This window comes from Sus scrofa, chromosome 18, assembly GCF_054392235.1.
Source record: "Sus scrofa isolate SSC_HxYL_T2T_F1_AM1 chromosome 18, Sscrofa_HxYL_maternal_Yorkshire_Landrace_v2.0, whole genome shotgun sequence".
In the NCBI taxonomy this organism is placed as follows: domain Eukaryota; kingdom Metazoa; phylum Chordata; class Mammalia; order Artiodactyla; family Suidae; genus Sus; species Sus scrofa.
In genome coordinates, this window is record NC_139400.1 from 62,211,739 (window position 1) to 62,229,708 (window position 17,970).

Genomic DNA, 17,970 nt, shown 5'->3' on the forward strand with positions numbered 1-17,970 from the left:
CCTCTTCCGGCTTCAGTTTTCAGTGTCTTATGGGGTCACTGTGAATTTCAGTTTACCAAGTTCTCTGCTAGGTACCTGGCATAGAGGCTGGTGAGTGGAAGAGGCCCTCAAACTTACATCCCAAGGCAGAAGGCTTCTCTCCCACCAGGCTAGATGACGAAAACTAGTCTCTGGGATCACTTAAGCAAGAAATTTAAGGGGGAAAAAATTCAAAGGAAAACGGAAAAGAATGGGGGAAATAAGTAAGAAGTTGACATAAAGACCACGTTCTTTCTACTTGGACCCTGAGGGGTGAGTGGTTCTTAAGACCTCGGCCCACCCTAAGGCACGCTGAAGCTGGACAACCTGCTACACAGGACTTTCCTTGTGAACGTGTTCTCAGATATAATCTCTGGCCGCCACCCCACATGCATTTTCTTTCTTTTTGCTGTAAATTTTTTATTAAAAACAGGTAAAATCCTTTGAAGGACTTCTTTTTCATTCAACCTATTTTCCTCCCCAACTCAAAGAAAGCTGTCGCCCTGAAATTGGCACATACCTTTCTTCTTTATGGTCTTACAATTTGATCCCACAATCGTAATATGTGCATAATATATAACACCATGAGAATTTTTTTGCGGCTGTGCTCACAATATGTGGAAATTCCCAGGCCGGGGATCTAAACCACACCACAGGAGTTCCCACTGTGGCTCAGCAGGTTAAGAATCTGACTAGTATCCATGAGGATGCAGGTTCAATCCCTGGCCTTGCTGAGTGGATTAAGGAACCCGGCGTTGCCGTAAGCTGCAGCATAGGTCGGGGATGTGGCTCAGAGTCAGTGCTGCTGTGGCTGTGGTGTAGACCGGCAGCTGCAGCTCCAATTCGACCCCTAGCCTGGGAACTTCCATATACCCTGGGTGCAGCCCTAAACAGAAAGAAAAAGAAAAAGGAAAAAAAAAGTGCCACAGCAGCAACCCAAGCCGCTGCAGTGACAGTACCAGGTCCCTCACCTGCTGTGCCACAAGGGAGCTCCAACACTATGAGATTTTACAAACGTTACCCGAATGGTACACATGGTACGCCGTGAGTCGTCTACCACGACTTCTTGTTCATGGAACCCGTTTTCAAGATTGGTCCAGGTCGACGTGTGGAGATTTAGTTTGTCATCTTCAATGTTGCAGGTTTTTACTTACATCATAACTTCCTTTTCTGATTTTTCTGCCGTATGTGTCGTATCAGATGGTCCCGAGGGCGCCCTCTCCGTGTGTGGGCTAGAACTCGGGAAGTGGGACTGCCGCGTGCTGTGACGCGCTCCTGTCACTTTACCGGATGAGGCCAAATGGTCACCGGAAGAGGGGAAAGCAGCTCCGCAACCTCGCCAGCCCCCAGCAACGTGTGTGAGCGCCTCTGCCCCACGTCCTCACCCACACTTGGTGACACCAGACTTGCAGATGCTTGCCCATCAGATGGGTGAGAACTGATACACCAGGCTGTCTGCCTTTGCAGGTGTCTGGGTATTAGTATAAGCATCATTTCATGTGTTTGGAGACAGCTGGATTTCCTCTTCCACAAAATTCCTGCTCATCTCCTTTGTCAGTTTTCTTACTCCTGAAATAATCTGGAGGCCAACCATAAATTACTTCTGCTCGTGTCATTTATTTGAACTTGGCCCCTGATGTCCTTTCTAATACAGTTGTTTTCTAATTTTTTATAGTCAAATGTATCAATATTTCTGCTATGGTCTGTGTTTTGTTTCTTATGTAAGAATTTTTTACCCATCAGAAGTACATATTCTGTATTTTTCCTAAACAACTAAAGCCTTGCCATTCTTAATGAAGTCTATAAACCATGGAATTCATTCTTACATACGATCTGATGTAGGGATCTAATTTACTTTTTTCCATATGGATTATTCATTTTCTCAGTATCTTCTGTTGAATCTTTTCTTTTTCCCATAGTGATCTGTAATGTCACTGCTCTCAAAAAACAAATTTCTATGAACAAGGAGGCTTATTTCCTGGCTTTCTACTCTTTCCATGGGTCTGCTTATCTACTCCCACACGAGCTTTCTAAAAGCCTTGATTTCTAAATGACGACTCCTCTATATTTACTACAATTATTATTATTTTAAAAAATTATTTGGCCGTTCTTGACTCCACTTCAGTTTGAGATTGAGCTAGTCAAGTCTATTTTAAACCCTTAGAATTTTTATTAAAATCGAGTCTATTATCTATTAGAGACAAATTGATGATATTGAGTCTTCCTATCCCTAAACACATTACTCCATTTAGTTTCTGCTGTTGGGGTCACAGCACAGTTTTACATGTTTATATATTTTCCCTATGACCCTGTACATCTTTCGTTAATATTCTTTAGTTAGTATTGTTAATATTGATATATTCCTGCATACCTTTATATTTTGTGACTATAAATTGCAACTTTTGGAAATTACTATTTCTAACTGATTATTACTGGTATCTGCAAGAGTTTTTATTTTTACATATTAATATATCCCCCAAAGCTTACTGAAGTCTTACTAGTTTTAATAGCATATTTATAGATTAAAAAATGTTTTTCAAGTGGTACTCCAAACAACCTCCTTAAGCAGTTTACAACACAATGACAGAATGTAGAATGCAGAGAGCCAGCAAACAGGAAAGGGCTTGAGCATAACTGCCAAACAGACCTGGGTTCAGATTTTGGCCAGTCCTGCCTCGAATTAGGCATGTGTCACTGAATACATCGCTTAACCACTCTGAGCCACTTACGTGTACAATTCTCTTATGCGTACAGTGGGGCTAAACTATATCTACCATATAGGTTTTCTGTGGATTTTAAACTAACTAGTATTAAGAATGAATGTTAACATTAATAGTATCCAAAATGCATACTCTGCCAAGTCCTTAGCACAGAGGCAGGCATATTAAAAGGTGCCCCAATGTTGTCTTCTCTGTCTGCCTCTCTTTCTGCAAGAAACCTAATGCATGTACACACACACACACACACAAAACCATGATGCCATCTGTACTGGGGAAAATATACAAATACTTCATGTCGCTTCCCAAAGTTTGGTGGAAGAAGAGGGTTGCTGGGGAGTCTAATCCTCAGAAAATGATTCACACTCAGGATTTCTAGTCCTAAACCTAGTCTGGCTCCAATTACAGTGTGGCATCTCTGTAAATTCCAGGAAACAGTCATCAAATCGTTAGCCCACCCACCCCAGCTGCCGAAGCGCAGTCTCTTGAGGACCTCCCCCCCGTACTTGCGAGAGCTTTCAGCCACCATGCCCAATGTGCCTCACCCTGGAGACTCTGGATGTGCGATGAGAACAGCACAGTGGAACCGAGAGGAGCCCCAGCACGGACCCCAGCAGCTTTCAACCCAACTGTGGAGGGACCCACACAAAGTTACAAAGGGAGAGAGGGAGGAGAGGCTAAAAGAGGAGAACATTTTAGGATTTCAAAAAAAGATGTCAAAAAGCTAAATTTAGAAAAGGACAAGTCAACAAAACGCCAAGAGAGTATTTATAGTATCTTTACGGCAACAGTGACCAGGCAGAAAGTAAAAGAACAAATTTGACTTCCACCTGGATGTTTCAGCAGTGTGGTGAATATTTGTGGTTTTCTCCCCGGTATCAGTCCTGGTCCTTCTTTGGGGATACTTCCCTTTTTTCATTCTGCTCCTGTCACCTGGGGAAGCCTTTCTTGAGTCTGGATCAAGAGGTAGGACGCGTAACTGGGATGACCCTGGCCACACAGGCTGATGGGGTGGGCACAGAGCCAGGTAGACCCTTTAGAGCAGGTGTCTGAACTTCTGTGAAAACACTCAGAGTTGTGAGAATGTGAGGTTGGAGTTGCTACAGCCCTAAATTACTGTGTTTTTTTTTTTTGTGGCTGCTGTAATAAATGACCACAAGCTTCATGACTTAAAACAACAGAAACTTATTTTCTCAGAGTTCAGGAGACCAGAGATCTGAAATCAAGGTGTCAGCAGAGGCATGCTCCTCCAGAGGTGCTAAGGGAGAAGCTCTCCTTGCCCCTTCTAGCTGCTTCTCGGTGTGGGGCTGTTACCGCGCCATTGTCTGCCTCCATCTTCACACAACCCTCTCCTCTTCTGCCTCCTGTAAGAAAACCTGTCATTGATGTAGGGCCCACCTGGGTAACTCAGGATGATTTTATCTCAAGGTCCTTCATTACACCTGCAAAGAACCCCTTCCCAAGTAACGTGTCCGTCACAGGTTCCAGGAACGTGGAGATAACATATCTCCATAGGTGCCACCATTCAACCCACTACGGGCACTGCGCAAGGAGTTCGGTCCAAGAATGAGGCAACCCAGAGGAAGCCGCAAGAGATACAGAGAAACCTTGGGGCTCCCCGCTCACAAGAGGACTTGTTTCAAGCTGTGTCTGCTATCAAGCCTCCTCCTACGACGTAAGCTCTGGGATTTTATTATTTCTCCTTAAGCTGAAGTTGGATTCAATTGGGTTTTTTGTTATTCACATCCCAAAGGGTCTTCATAAATAAAACAGAGCAAAAGAATGTTTTGGTATCTGGAGACCTGTCCTCGCTCTTTCAAACAAAAGGCATATCTGCAGGATTCTACGTACGGGAGGAGAACTGGGAGGTTTCCTTTTGGTGACACACTCTGAAGGTGCTCCCTTGGTTCCCTTGCCCGGCAGGCTGAGAGACACACACGCGGCAGGATGCACTCCTCTCTCCCTGGCGCTCTGGCGGGCTGACCTGGGGCAGGATGGAGTTACCCCTGGGTGTGGAAAAAAAGGAGATGCTCTCCTCTCAAGAGGGTGGGGTGAGCTGGTGAAAAGCCAGTGGTTTGGGGATCAAACAAATCTGGGCTGGAATCCAGCTCTGTGGCTGATGACGGTTGAGCCTTAGATTCGACCGCATAAACCGAGGGCCCTCTTCAGGGCGTCGCACAGGAGCTGGGTGAACAGCAAGTGCAGGGGAGGGAGGACGCCCCTGTGCTCTCCACGCTTTGCGGCTGGTGGGGAAGCAGTGCAGCCGAGGACAGAAGTCCAAGTGCTGAGTGGGGCCGCACGTTTCCTGGTCCCGCTGAGTGCCGGGCTGTGTGGTTTTCTCTCCTTCAAGGGTCTGAAGTCAGAGGTCGTCTCTGCCCTGCACAGCTGAGAAACCTGAAGCTCGCAGCGTCCCCAGTTCCCACAGGCAGTACGTGGCGGAGCGGGCATGTGAACTCAGGCTGTTCTGACTTCAAAGACCACGTTGTTTACATGACGGCACCCCCTCATGACACCCAAGGAGGAGACAGTGAGGGCAGAGATCGCCACCACCACCAAGAAAGAGGCCAAACTAGCTCTTACATAAGCTTGCTAGGAACCAGGACCTCTGCTAAATGTTTTTAAATTGCTTTGAATATTTGTACAAAGAGCAAATGCTCATAGAATGCCTGCTCTATGTCACGCGGTGAAGTAAGGGCTCTACCGGCAATACGTAGTTACACATCATAACAGCCCTTTAGAAAAAAAAAGTATTTTTTTTTTCTTTTTAGGGCCACACCTATGGCATATGCAGGTTCCCAGGCTAGGGGTCAAGTCAGAGCTGCAGCTGCCGGCTACACCACAGCCACAGCAAGGCCAGATCCAAGCTGTGTCTGTGACCTACACCACAGCTCATGGCAACGCCAGATCCTTAATCCACTGAGTGAGGCCAGGGATGGAACCACGTCCTCATGGATACTAGTCAGGTTCGTTTCTGCTGAGCCACAACAAGAACTCTGAAAAAAGCATCTTTGTTATGGCTATTACAGTTACTCTTAGTTCTGTGCTACAGGTAAAGAGAGGGGAGGGCCCAGAGAGGTTAGGCAACTTGGACAAGCTAGTAAGGAGCAGGATTTGGTCCCAGGCGGTCAGCTCCAGAGCTGCACCTGCAGGTGCAGGAAAATGTAGCAGGGGTGGTTGCTCCCCACGCGTCACCGTCCATCCTAGGAGGAGGCAAGCCACTCGCACAGACTGGGCAATACAAAGGCCATGCCACCCTCCCCCTGCCCCCCGTGGCGCTGTCCATGTGGCCCTGCTAAGAAGCTCTGCCCTCAGGTGCACCCCCATGCCCTGTGGTAGGGGAGGGGGGTGCAGTAACGCTCTCAGTGCTTGTGCTTCTCAACCGGGCTTCGACTGGAAGTCTCTCCAGGCAAAGACTTAAGAATGGAAGGAAGGAGGTAAATGAGCCGCATCTGCTAAGTGCTGGGAAGGTTCTGCCTTTATTATTGTCCTAATACTGGAACATACAGAATGTTCAGCCAGTAGGTCTGTTTCAAAACACAGGGGTCCGGTGTGATTTTTAGAAGAAAGCCTGCTAACATCTTTGAAGCATCAAGGTTCGTGATTCCAGACCTGAAGCACATGCTCTTTCTTTTGGGTATGGTTTAGAGGATGGTATTAGGACATCCTTGGCATAATAAATTAGACGCGCTGTTACTATCAGTGTTACTGTGAGCACCTCCAGCATGATCACAGGACAAACCCCGCGTGGAGGAGAACGTCCCAGGGTGAGGGCTGATCGTGTTTACGTATTCCTGCTGAGGCCCAGCCTTATCGGGACCTACCTCATCTCACACCTGGCATCACGCAGCAGTGAGGCCCGTAGGGCTGGTGAACTTTCGAGAGGAGCGCGCCCCACCGTGGCCCCCGCACCCACGTCTCACAGGACGGGCTGGTCGGTTGGGCTCTGCACTGCGGCTTGTGACACAGTGCTCTCTTTGGTCTGCTTTACGCTCTGCGTTTGATACTATTAGATATTTTTTAAAAATCACTCCTCATAGGCATTCTTTTTGGAAAGTTCTAGAAAGCTCTCGAAACAACCTTATTTCACTTATTTTGCATTAAGTAAAAATGCAAGCTATGTATTTTGCCCTTATAACAAATTAGGTCTGCATAATGCCTCGTACGATCAGAATGTGATTTAAACTGATGTGAAGAGTTGAGTTTTTAAGGTTTATGTTACCATATTTTAATCTTATTTAAGTAGAATGTTTCCAAAGTCATGGAAATAATAGGAGTTTTTAAAATTACCATCGAACTCCATTATTTTGAATGTGCAAATGAAGAGGACAATTTTCAGAAACCATGTAACTATTCTGGCCGACCAGGACAACGTGTGGCAAATAATTTATTAACATCCACAGAGTTTGTTTTGTGTATGTTGATAAATATTAGCGATACTCAGATAAAACCAATGGTTTCAGTTACTAAAATGATTACTAGTTGGGAGTGATGCCTCAAGATCTGTTGTACATTGGTCCACGGAGGCCTCTTGTTGGACTGGGGAGAGCCAGATGCAAGCGCTGTAATTTCCTTATGCGGCCCCTGACAGGTGCTTCACCTCTCCAAGCCCAGGGCATCGCTCCAAAGGACCCCTGGTGTCAACCTTTAGGATCTAAAGTGATTCTCCATTTGCACATGGGATTTCTCAGAGTGCCTTGGCCCCAATTCCCACCTCTAAGCAGACATGAAAGAGAGACAGGCGCTCTCAATCTCCGTCCCCATCCTGTCGCTGTGGACTTTAAACCATCCTTTCATTCAGGACTGCCATCTTACCAACTCAAGCTGCGAGTCCTCTCTTGTGGGGAGAGGGGTCAGCATCCCTCTTTCCTCTCAGGTCCCGTGGGCCAGTGCTCAGGGTTCTGCTCAGAGAACGATGTTAAGAGAAGGGTGATGGTTAGCATCTGTGGTAAGCCTCATCTGCGAGGGCTGCCGCTGCCTTACGAAGATGGTTCGGTCTCCTCACGAAGACGGGACACTTCCGGAGGCTCCTCAAGCCCCAGCTGGTCACACTGATGCCTCCGAAAGCCCCGCCAGCAGACCGTCATCTCACACTGAACATGCTTTATTTAACATTTCCAACTCAGTCTTGCCTTCTAGCCCCTTCTACAATTATTTTTAGGAAGAGCAGAGCTCCAGAACGGGTCCCTAAAACAGCCTGGGTCTTTCTGGAGGGAAAGATTTCTAGAACAGGAAGGCAGAAGGAAGTGGAGGCATCCTTGGGCATCGGCATCCAAAGACCAGTTTGAAAAACACGGACTAAGGTGACAGAGCTTTTCACCAAGAGATCAGGCAACACAGATGGTCTTCAAAAGTGAGCGGGGAGAATCCACGGGGAAGCTCATCAGGTGATCGAGTTCTCGCGCCCACAAACGGGAGGCCAGCGGGGAGCGAATCTGCGCAGAAACACTGTGGGGCCAGGACAGTATCCTTCTGGATCAAATCTGGAGCTTTTTTTCACAGGGGGAGTGTTTGGCATGGAGCATATATTCTTACATCAGAAAGCCCCACTCTTCCTCATCCCATCTGTCTAATGCACACATTTAAACGTCCTGCCTGACCCCAGTAGGACTGGGGTTAGAAGATACTGTGATTTTGACCGATTCCCTGAAATTAGATAAGAAAATGACCTTTCAAAATGATTCCACTCGCTCTCTTATTTTCAACCACGGAACACTCACCGGATGAAAAGCAAGAAATGGCTCCGTGAAGAACGCGCCGCGTGAGCTGCAGCAGGCCTTACAGGCTGTCCCTCAGGACTACGGCTTAGCATCCATAGAAAGCTCTGGAGACACCACAAAGAACAAGGCTGACTGTGCACTGGTTGTGCTATGGGACTGGAGGTTGAGAGCCTGTAGAACAGCTTTGGTGACCTGGTCTGTCCCAGAGCCAAGTGACCAGAGGGGAGTGAGGCTGCTTGAAAGTGTTCCCTCCCTGGAGGGGCACAGAGGAGGCCGAGGGATGCTGTGATCCTCTCTGGGGTTCCTCCAGAAACCCACGGGGCAGGGCGGGGGCAAGGCTGGCTCTGGCACAGGATGTCATGTCATCATGATGCACTGGCCTCCCCCAGCCCGTTACAGGCTCTGCACGGAGACCTTGCCCATACATAAGGTCTGGCTGCCTGGGCTGCACTGTCCCGGATCCCGGCCCTTTTCGTGAAAAAGCACGTGCGAGTTCCCTCAGCTGTGCGGCACCGCAGGCTAGAAGGACGTCCGGGATGACCGCGGACGTCAGCTGAAGTCCCACCAGCAGACCCGACCGGGTTTCGTGCCACCTCACTTGACCTCTGGATTCACTCACACGCTACAACCCTTGGCAGCTGATTGCTCCGAATCTGAATGCACCCTGCGAGGTCAATGCAAAGAGCAGGAGCCAGGGAGCCCGGGGCAGGGGTGACATCCAAGCTTCATGCGATGCCAAGTCCTCTGTGATCTGGCTCTGCCCACCCTTACCCACCCCCTCTCACCCCTCTCTGCCTTCCATTGCAGGTTCTGGCACATCACCACGTGGGAGGTGCCCACCATAACCACGCTGCTCTTTGACCCCTGACCCCTGCTCAGGCTGTTCCCTTGGAACACGCAGCTGCCCCTTCTTTAACTCCTACTAATTCCATAGGACCGGCCACAGATTCCACCTCTTCCAGGAAGGCTCCCCGATCTCCCCATCCCCAGCTGAGTGGCACACTCCTCATCTCCGCCCCTCAGTGCCCTGTGCCAACTTCTACCAGTTCTATTTATCATATTACATTAGTGCTACCGGTTTATTGTCCATCCGGCTCAAAATTAGGCCCTCATTTAAGACAAGGGTTGTGTCTTTTTCATCTTTGAACCTCAATGCCTTGCACAGGATTTGCAGTGTTGGGTCAGTGATTTGGGAAGAAACGAGTGAAGAAGCGACCACAGAACCAGCATGGAGTCCTCACCTGCTGTGTGCAAGGTACCATGTCAGGTGTGCTATGTCATCTTCACAAAAGTATGCAAAGGGGGCATAATTATTCAAACTCGTCAAATGAGGAAAGCGGGGCTCCCGGAGCACAAAATACCTTTCTTTAGGTCCCGTGACGAGGAAGTGACAGCAGCACCTTTTGAACCAGAGCCCCCAGGGCTTGAACATCTCCTGAGAGCATCGCTTGTTCCCTGGCAGCTGCCATCTGAAGTGCCCAGGTGTGTCCCGGTGAGACAGGAGGGGCCAGGGGACATGGCGACCCAGTATGTCACAGGCCCCTTCCTGGGCAGGTCTCCCGCTCTGACTGCCCCCCGCTGGCCACTGCACAGATAGGGCTGTGAGAATCAGTGCCCCCACGGGCCGTCTCCTCAGAGGAACTGCCCAGGCATCAGGTTTCCCCCTTCACCCGTGCATGACCTCGGGGTTACTGCCTCAAGATTTTTCATAACTTCACTTCCTACAGACAGCATTTAGCTTTTATAAAACCCACCCAGTTCGGTATCTGCTCACATCTCTCCAGATGTTCACCTCCCACTCCTGTCTTTCTTAATGACTCTAGGGGGCTGATTACCAGCGGGGTTAAAGCTGTCAAATTATTCTTGGCTCTATTCCATTTCTTCTTCCTTTTTTAAAATCCATCTCCAAAGTTCAATTCAAAATCTCACCAATGGATCAATAACCTTTTTTTTTTTTTTCTAATTTTAGCTGATTCACAGTACCAGAGCTCTACAATGGAGAGTGCTTTCACTTTCCTCCAATGCGACTCACCTGGAAGACTGCTGCAGGCTTTACTTCTGGGCTTTCTTCTCTCCTCCCTCCTGCTCACCCCGAACAGAGAGCGGGAAAGACTAGAGGAGGCTGAGCTCTTCCGGAAGGGTCTTCATATGCTGGCCTAGACTTCTTTGGTTTGAGTGTCTTTCCTAAGGACAGGAAAAGGGTATCACTGGGATCCCAGAGAAATCAGCAAACTTACACCTTTCGAACGTTAGAGAGTGGAGACCTTCCTGCAATAGGTTTGATGGGGCTGGTAGATTATCTTTGTTTTTAGATGCCACTGGCTGTCCACAGAGGTACACAGAAATACGACAACTGAAACAAAACCCGAGGCTCAGAGATTTCACCACAAGAACCCCACCGTCCTAGTCCCAGAGGCTTCCCGCTCACCCCAAGCTGAGAGCCACCAGCACCTCTTCCTGCAGATGGGACAAGCCTAGGAAGTTCCAAGATGAATTCTGATTTGAATTTCAAGATCCCCTTTTCTGAATGAAACTGACAATGGGAAACAGGAGAGGCTGCTTTCTCTTAGCTTGGAATTTTTTTTTTTTTTAATTGAAGGATGGCTGATGTACAATATTATATGTTACAGGTGTAAATCCAGTGATTCGCAATTTTTAAAGGCTATACTCCATTCCTAGTTATTATGAAGCATGGGCTGTACGCCCTGTGCTGTGCACTGTATCCATGCAGCTAATTTTGGACCTGACAGTACCTCTTAATCCCCTATCCCTATACTGCCCTTCCCTGCTCTCCTCTCCCACTGGTAATCACTATTTTGTTGTCTATATCTGTGAGTCTGTTTCCTTTGTCTCCAAGTTTCTGGCTCTTCTTTAGAGGGAGCAGCTTCTTGCTCTGGAGAAGCAGGAAAGGGACACAGAAGCAAACCTCGCTTCTGAGGCCTTGGGGAAGCTTTCCATTCATTCTCTCGTTAAACACTAGTGGGAACTTGAACTTGCAACGCCCTCCTCCCCTCAGGGACCCAGAGTCTTGGAATAACCTCTGTGATACCCACAGCACAGCACTACTTAAAATATTTAAAATATCAATAATTAAATATTTATATTGCACTTAACATTTTACAAAGCAATTGTCATTTACTATTGCTTTGGTGCAATTGGGAAAGCTCTGCCTTGGCTCAGAGCTGGGGCTGCAAACCTACGCCGAAGCTGCATATATTCCTTTGAACCATCGATACACATTTTCTCAGACACAGAGTCAGGGACCATCCCATGAGCTGGGAATCACAGAACAAGCAGGAGGTTTTGGAAATGCAAGTAAACCTTTTTTTAAAGACCTTGCAACTCCGTCTCAAGTGATTCCTGCCATCCACACACTGCATCCTAAGGCTGAAATTATCCAAATGATAGTTTATTTTTAACCAATAGTAAAAAAAAATAATGTTTTTCATGCATGGTAGCTACCTGCACACACAGCAACAGGATGCTGCTTGGGATTCGTCTTCTAAGAATAAAATTTCCCTATTTTTTTTGATAAAGGAGTTGGAGTGAACACACACGTTAGATAAGATTTTAAAATAAAATTTTGTTTTCCAGCAAAAGATTGTAGCGAAAACTTTCTCAGGACTAATTCACTGTATATACGACAGCTTTAGGCTCATGTTTTAAAATATACTTCAGTGCTTTGGCAGGCCAGCCATGTTTGTCAAAAAGGTATTTTTTATGTCAACAGTGCTTCATAGGCTGATAGGTTTTTTATACATTAATTTTTTTAATCCAAATATTCAAATCCAAATATTGAATATACTTAATTGGATTTGACTGTATCTGTTTATTTGGCCAGAATGTTATCGGAGTAGATGAAACCAGATAAAACTGTTAATCGAGGAGCCCAGCTTGTCATCTCTGACTACTCCTTCTAGTCTGTGTACAAGAAGCTGGAGTGCACAGACATTCCTCATCTGGCTCGGTCACACATTCCTCAGTTCTCTCACTCAAACACTCTCCTCACATTCTCAATAGAAATACGAAACAGCGTGTGAGTATTAGCGTTTTGCTAGAGCTGCCATCACAAACCACCACAGCCTGGGTGGTTTAAACAACAGACATTATCTCCTCACAGTTCTAGAGCCTAGAAGTCCAAGATCAAGGTGTCGGCAGGGTCGGTTTATCCTGAGGCCTCTCTCCTTGGCTGGCAGATGGCCGTCTTCTATTTCTTCACACGGTCTTTCCGCAGCACCTGCGTGTGTCCACCTGTCCTCTTCTTATGATACCAGTCATGGTGGATGAGGGTGCCCCCAACGATGTCATTTAACTTAATTACTTTAAAGATCCCATCTCCAAATACAGCCGCCATCTGGAGCTGAGGTACCATGGACTCTGATGGATGAATTTTAAGGGGGGCACAATCCAGCCCATAACGATGGGTGCCCTTTGGTACAGATAAAGGTTTTAAATCGAAATGTCTGCGTAGTCTCTGAATACCCAGATACTAATCACTTTGGCCTAAGGACCCCAATTAAGCAGCAGGTAAAAATCCAGTAGTCACACTGGCTATCTGGTGTCACACAGACCCAACTGCAGGGTCTCATGCTCTCAACCCCACCACTTCCCAAAGCATTTTCTCCCAGAAGGCAGTTTAGGTCACTGAATTGGTGCCTTAGCAAAGAGAGATGAGCTCTTGAGACAGTCAAGGTGAACCTGACCTTCCCTCTTTCAAGGGAGGCCACGTGGCTACCTGCTCACATGGTGGCAACGAAATCTTAAACAGGGCTCTCTTTCACCAAATCCAAGCAAGGCCCTTAGGGAACATTTCTCAGAGATGAGACGGCAGTAATTCTCTCAGGCCCTCAGGGAGCATTTCTTGGTGGTAAGACAGCAACTAAATTCTGTGCAAGAGCAGAAATGGTTAAGCACACAAAGTGAAGAAGGCAGTCCCAGCAGGAGGCGCTGGGTACCTCTAAACCAGTCTTCGCGATGTCTCTGTCGGAATGTCTCTTTTCAGGCACTAACAGCGAAGCTGGTACCTCTCTGCCTCCCTGCGACATCGAGTTTCTGGTGAGTAGGAACTGCTGTCCTCCTCTCTTCTCGCCTCAGTGCCTCGGGATCGGTAAATGTGGGCTCGGAAATTAAATTCTCTCTCTTTCGTGTCGTCTCCTACATGTAGGGTCTGTGCCATACACTTGAGAGCATTCCTTTTCTAACACTTACTTTTTTCTACAATAGTGAAGTATACTTTTGAATGCATCCTAATTTAATTTTTTAAATATCCAGTTTGTGCTAAATATTTTTAGTTCCCCCTCCCCCAGATTTTATAGTGAAACAGAACTCAAATTACTTCTTTAGCATCATCAGGCTTTGTTCGTTTCTCTGTAGACATTTTGACAGACTAACAATGTTGATGAACATGCGAGGGATACTCTTCCATGGAGTTGTGCTAAATAAAGAGCAAACTAGCATCCCTGATTTTAGAGGAGGTCTGTCTGTGTAGAAGGGGAAGGTGAGGGTGTGAAATGGACAGACACACGTCTGGGCCGAGGGAAGATGCAAGCAGCGGAAAACAAAGGCAGCCTGTGGTGAGCATGTGCTCCAGCCCTGGAGGACTAGCAGACAGCGAGCCAGAAGGAATAAAACATCTAGATCTGCTCTTGAAGAGATGGGAGAACCCAGCAATGTTTTGAGTGGCCTGGCAAAACATCTTGTATTGCTTCTTAAACCTTTAGGACTTGGCAAAATTCAAAACATGTTTTGCCAGGCACTTTTTCCCTTAATTTTTAAGCCCCTGTGTATTTCAAGGGAAATTTAATCCGTATGTTTCTGATTCATTTACACTTAACTCATCAAAATGCTGGGTTTTAAGAGTTATTTGATGTCCAAGATGCTGTATGAGCATTGTGTGTAAGTCTTTCTCTTTTTTCAAACCATTAAGTTGCTTTTTGCCAGCAGTGAGTGGAACCACTGAAGACTTAATCTCAATTTGCAACTAAGGACCCACTAAATTCAAATGTCTTTACCTTTCCCAAACATTTTCTCTTGCTGCTACAGGAGAGCGCATGACCTGTCAAAGTGGACTATAACCAGCCACTCAAGAAACACACAAGAAGGAAGACAGCCGTCCTTGAAACAGGGATGTTGTTTTCAGTTAAAGGACATCTTTTCTTCAAGACCTTTCACTACTTTCTGCCAACAAATCACTACGACCTCTCTATTTTTAGAATTTTTGGTACCAGCCTCTGTTGTAATGCTGATTCAATCCCGCCCCCCCCCTTGTTTTTGCTTTTTAGGGCCACACTTGTGGCATATGGAGGTTCCCAGACTAGGGGTCTAATGGGAGTCATAGCCACAGCCGCAGCAACGCCAAATCTGAGCCACGTCTGCGACCCACTCCACAGCTCATGGTGGCAATGTCAGATTCCCCCCCCCCTTTTTTTTTGATTCAACACTTGATTGCAGTGATTTGTGTTTCAATCTGTCTTCTTTCTTGGACTGGGTATTTGTCAGGATTTTTGGTGGCAAACAACAGAAGCCAACTCTCACAAAGTAAAATGAAACAGAGAATTCGCTGAAGGTATGTTTGGTGACACCAGAGCAGATGGCAGGACAGAGAACTAAGAGGAGGACTCAGACAATCCTAGGCAACCAGGCACTTCCAAGGGAAAATGAGTGACTCCGTTCAATTCCTGTATCCCTAGCTTCAAGATCCTGGGGAAGGAGGTCCAGGAGTTTGTTTACTTCATGGGCAAACACTCCTTTGGGAGAGGGGTCAACAGCATCTGAGCTTCTATCTCAGACCTTAAAATGCTCATGGTGGGAGAAGGTGGTTCCTGAGGAGAAGTTAGAGAAGAGGAGCAGAAAGCTGTGCACATCTCACAGCTTCGGGACAGAGATTGTTCTTCAGGAAAGGGCTTGGCACATGGTTCACGTGTAAAGACCAAATTAATCTTAAGGCACAATTCCTTTAAAAGCAGACAATGACAGAAGAGTTTAACACACGTGCGTGACTGACCAATGCACTAAAACAGAATTGGGGGGTTTCTGATGAAGAAAGATGAAGTGAACATACCCTACCCTGTCCACTCTCTGGAGAGAACGCATCAAATAGCCTTTGGAGGACTCTCAAAAGTAAACAGCATAGGCAGATTGGGATGAATACCAGAGTTCAAAATACCACCAATCCAATGATAAGTTGAAATTTCAATTTGGATTTCCCCCAGTATTCCTTGGCTTAGACTCAGTGTACCAGAAGTGAGTACCAGGGTGCTGAGAGAGCTCCAGGAAAAACCCTCTAGATCTGGCTCAAAGAGAAGGGAAGGGAAATTCTACTACTCTATGATGTGCCTATCTACCCTTTGATTCTCTCTCTCTCTCGTCTGTCTTCCCATGCTTCCCATTCCAAGAAATCCTGTGCTGGCAATAGCAGCCTGCAGCAAAGTGAATCTGCAGGATCCGAAACTCTGAGTGAAGGCACTTTCCTCTCCATTCAGTGGAGCTGTGGTTCCAAGAGTGTGGAGCCAAGCCCCATTGCTTTTACTCTCTGTCCTCCTGCCAAATGGCCCTAGATATGGGTACAGTGGAGAAGTGCACAGTAGCACAGTATAACTGATGCCTTACCATTCTGGTTGGAGGGCCAAAAAGAGGAGCCCCAGAAGACCAAAAGGAGTGTAGAGAGGGGAAAACCAGAGAAAGCAACATTATAAAGGTGTTTATGAACTCCAGGGCTCACCATCTGAGGCATGCATACATGGATCTGGTCTGATTCAGCAAAGATTTTGAGAACTGAACTAACAGATAAAACTACAGTCTACATCACAAACTAGCTGCTGGAGGGCACACACATGAGACAGATCTGATACTGCAAAGCCTCTGCAACTGAACTAACACTGGATCCACAGCTAACTTGCAGCCTGACTCTACAACATTGTTTCATAGGATATAAACAAGTCTCAGAGATTCAAAATATTCAAAATGGTTAGGACACAATACAAAATTTATCAGCAGGCAAAGAACCAGAAAAATCTCAACTTATATGGGAAAAGACAACAGATGCCAATGTTGCAATGGCATAAATATTAGATTTATCCACTGAAGCTTTTAAAGCAGCTATTATAAAAATGGCTCAGAAAAATGGTAAATGCTCTTAAAATGAATGGAAAAGTAGAAATCTCAGCAAAGGCAAGAAAAAATTAGAACTGGGAAACAAAATAACTGAAATTTATTTGGGTGGGCTTAATTACAAGGAGGAGGCGAAGACAGGTGAATAGCAATTATCCAATCTGAACAAGAGAGAGAAAAAAAACTGAAACAAAAAGTGTACAGAACATCAAAGACCTATGGGTCAATAACTAAAGTTTTAATTGTACCATTCAGAAGGGAAGGATAAAAAATGCAGTGACACAAAAAATATTTGAAGAAATAATGGCTAAAACTCTACATTTGGCAAAGACATGAATTCTAGAAAGAGGAAGGAAATAGGAATAAAACAGAGAGAATAAACAGAAAACAAACACAATGATAAAAATAAAACATAACTAAAAGCAGAGAGAATAAACAGAAAACAAATACAATGATAGAAATAAATCCATGTATATCAATAATTACATTAAATGCAAATGGCCTAAATGTATCAATTAAAAGACAGAGACTGAAAGAATGGATTTTTTTAAAAAAGAAGCTGTCTACAAGAAACTCATTTCAAATATGGTAATATAGGTAGGTTAAAAGTAAAACTGAAAAATATATACCATTCACTATACCAAACACTAGTTAAATAAAACTGGAGTGGCTATATTATATCAGAAAAACTTCAGAGAAAAGAAAATTGCCAAGGAAAAAGAAGAATGTAGCATTACAAAAATGTTAACTTCGCCAAGCAAAAATAACAATCGTAGATTTTTATGCACTTAACAATAGAGCTTTAAAATAAAAACGGACAGAATTGAAAAGAAATAGACAATTTCACAATTACTGCTAGGTACTTCAACACTCTTCTCTCAGTAATAGAATTCTCAAGAGAAGTATCTTGGGATGTAGTTAAAAGAATGCCTACAGAAAATCTGTATAACAGTAAATGTTTATATATTTATAGAAAAATCTCAAACCAGGTATCTAATATTATACCTTAAGAAAGTAGAAAAATAGCAGCAAAATATACCTAAAACAAGCAGAATGAAGTAAATAATAAAGGCAACAATAGAGATCAATACAATAGAAAACAGGAGTGAAAAAGAGAAAAATTAATGAAATCAAAGCTAGTTCTTTAAAAACATTAACAGACTTGACAAACCACCAGCAAGAACAACAAAGGAAAAAAGTGAGAAGTCACAAATTACCAATATCAAGAATGAAGGAAAGATATCACTGCAGATCCCACAGACATTAAAGGGTAATAAAGGGATACTTTGAGCAACACTAGTCACACAAATTCAATTTTAGACCAAAGGGATCAATTACTTGAAAAGCAAATACTACCAAAACTAGCTCAAGATAAAATGGATAATATAAATAGTCCTATAACTCTATAT

General features: G+C 45.3%; 1 long non-coding RNA gene across 11 annotated transcripts in view; it reads right to left on the minus strand.

Annotated features, from left to right (window-relative positions):
- The window catches only part of LOC110257602 (uncharacterized), a 276,977-nt gene that overhangs the window by 122,208 nt on the left and 136,799 nt on the right, over positions 1-17,970 (minus strand). For 7 of the 11 annotated variants that reach the window (XR_014833312.1, XR_014833306.1, XR_014833299.1 and 4 more), the window contains one exon: positions 10,485-10,636. This is a non-coding gene — a long non-coding RNA (uncharacterized LOC110257602). Of the gene's footprint in view, positions 1-7,547; positions 7,634-8,452; positions 8,557-10,484; positions 10,637-17,970 lie in introns of all 11 variants that reach the window. The other 4 variants (XR_014833307.1, XR_014833303.1, XR_014833309.1 and 1 more) reach the window with 3 other exon arrangements.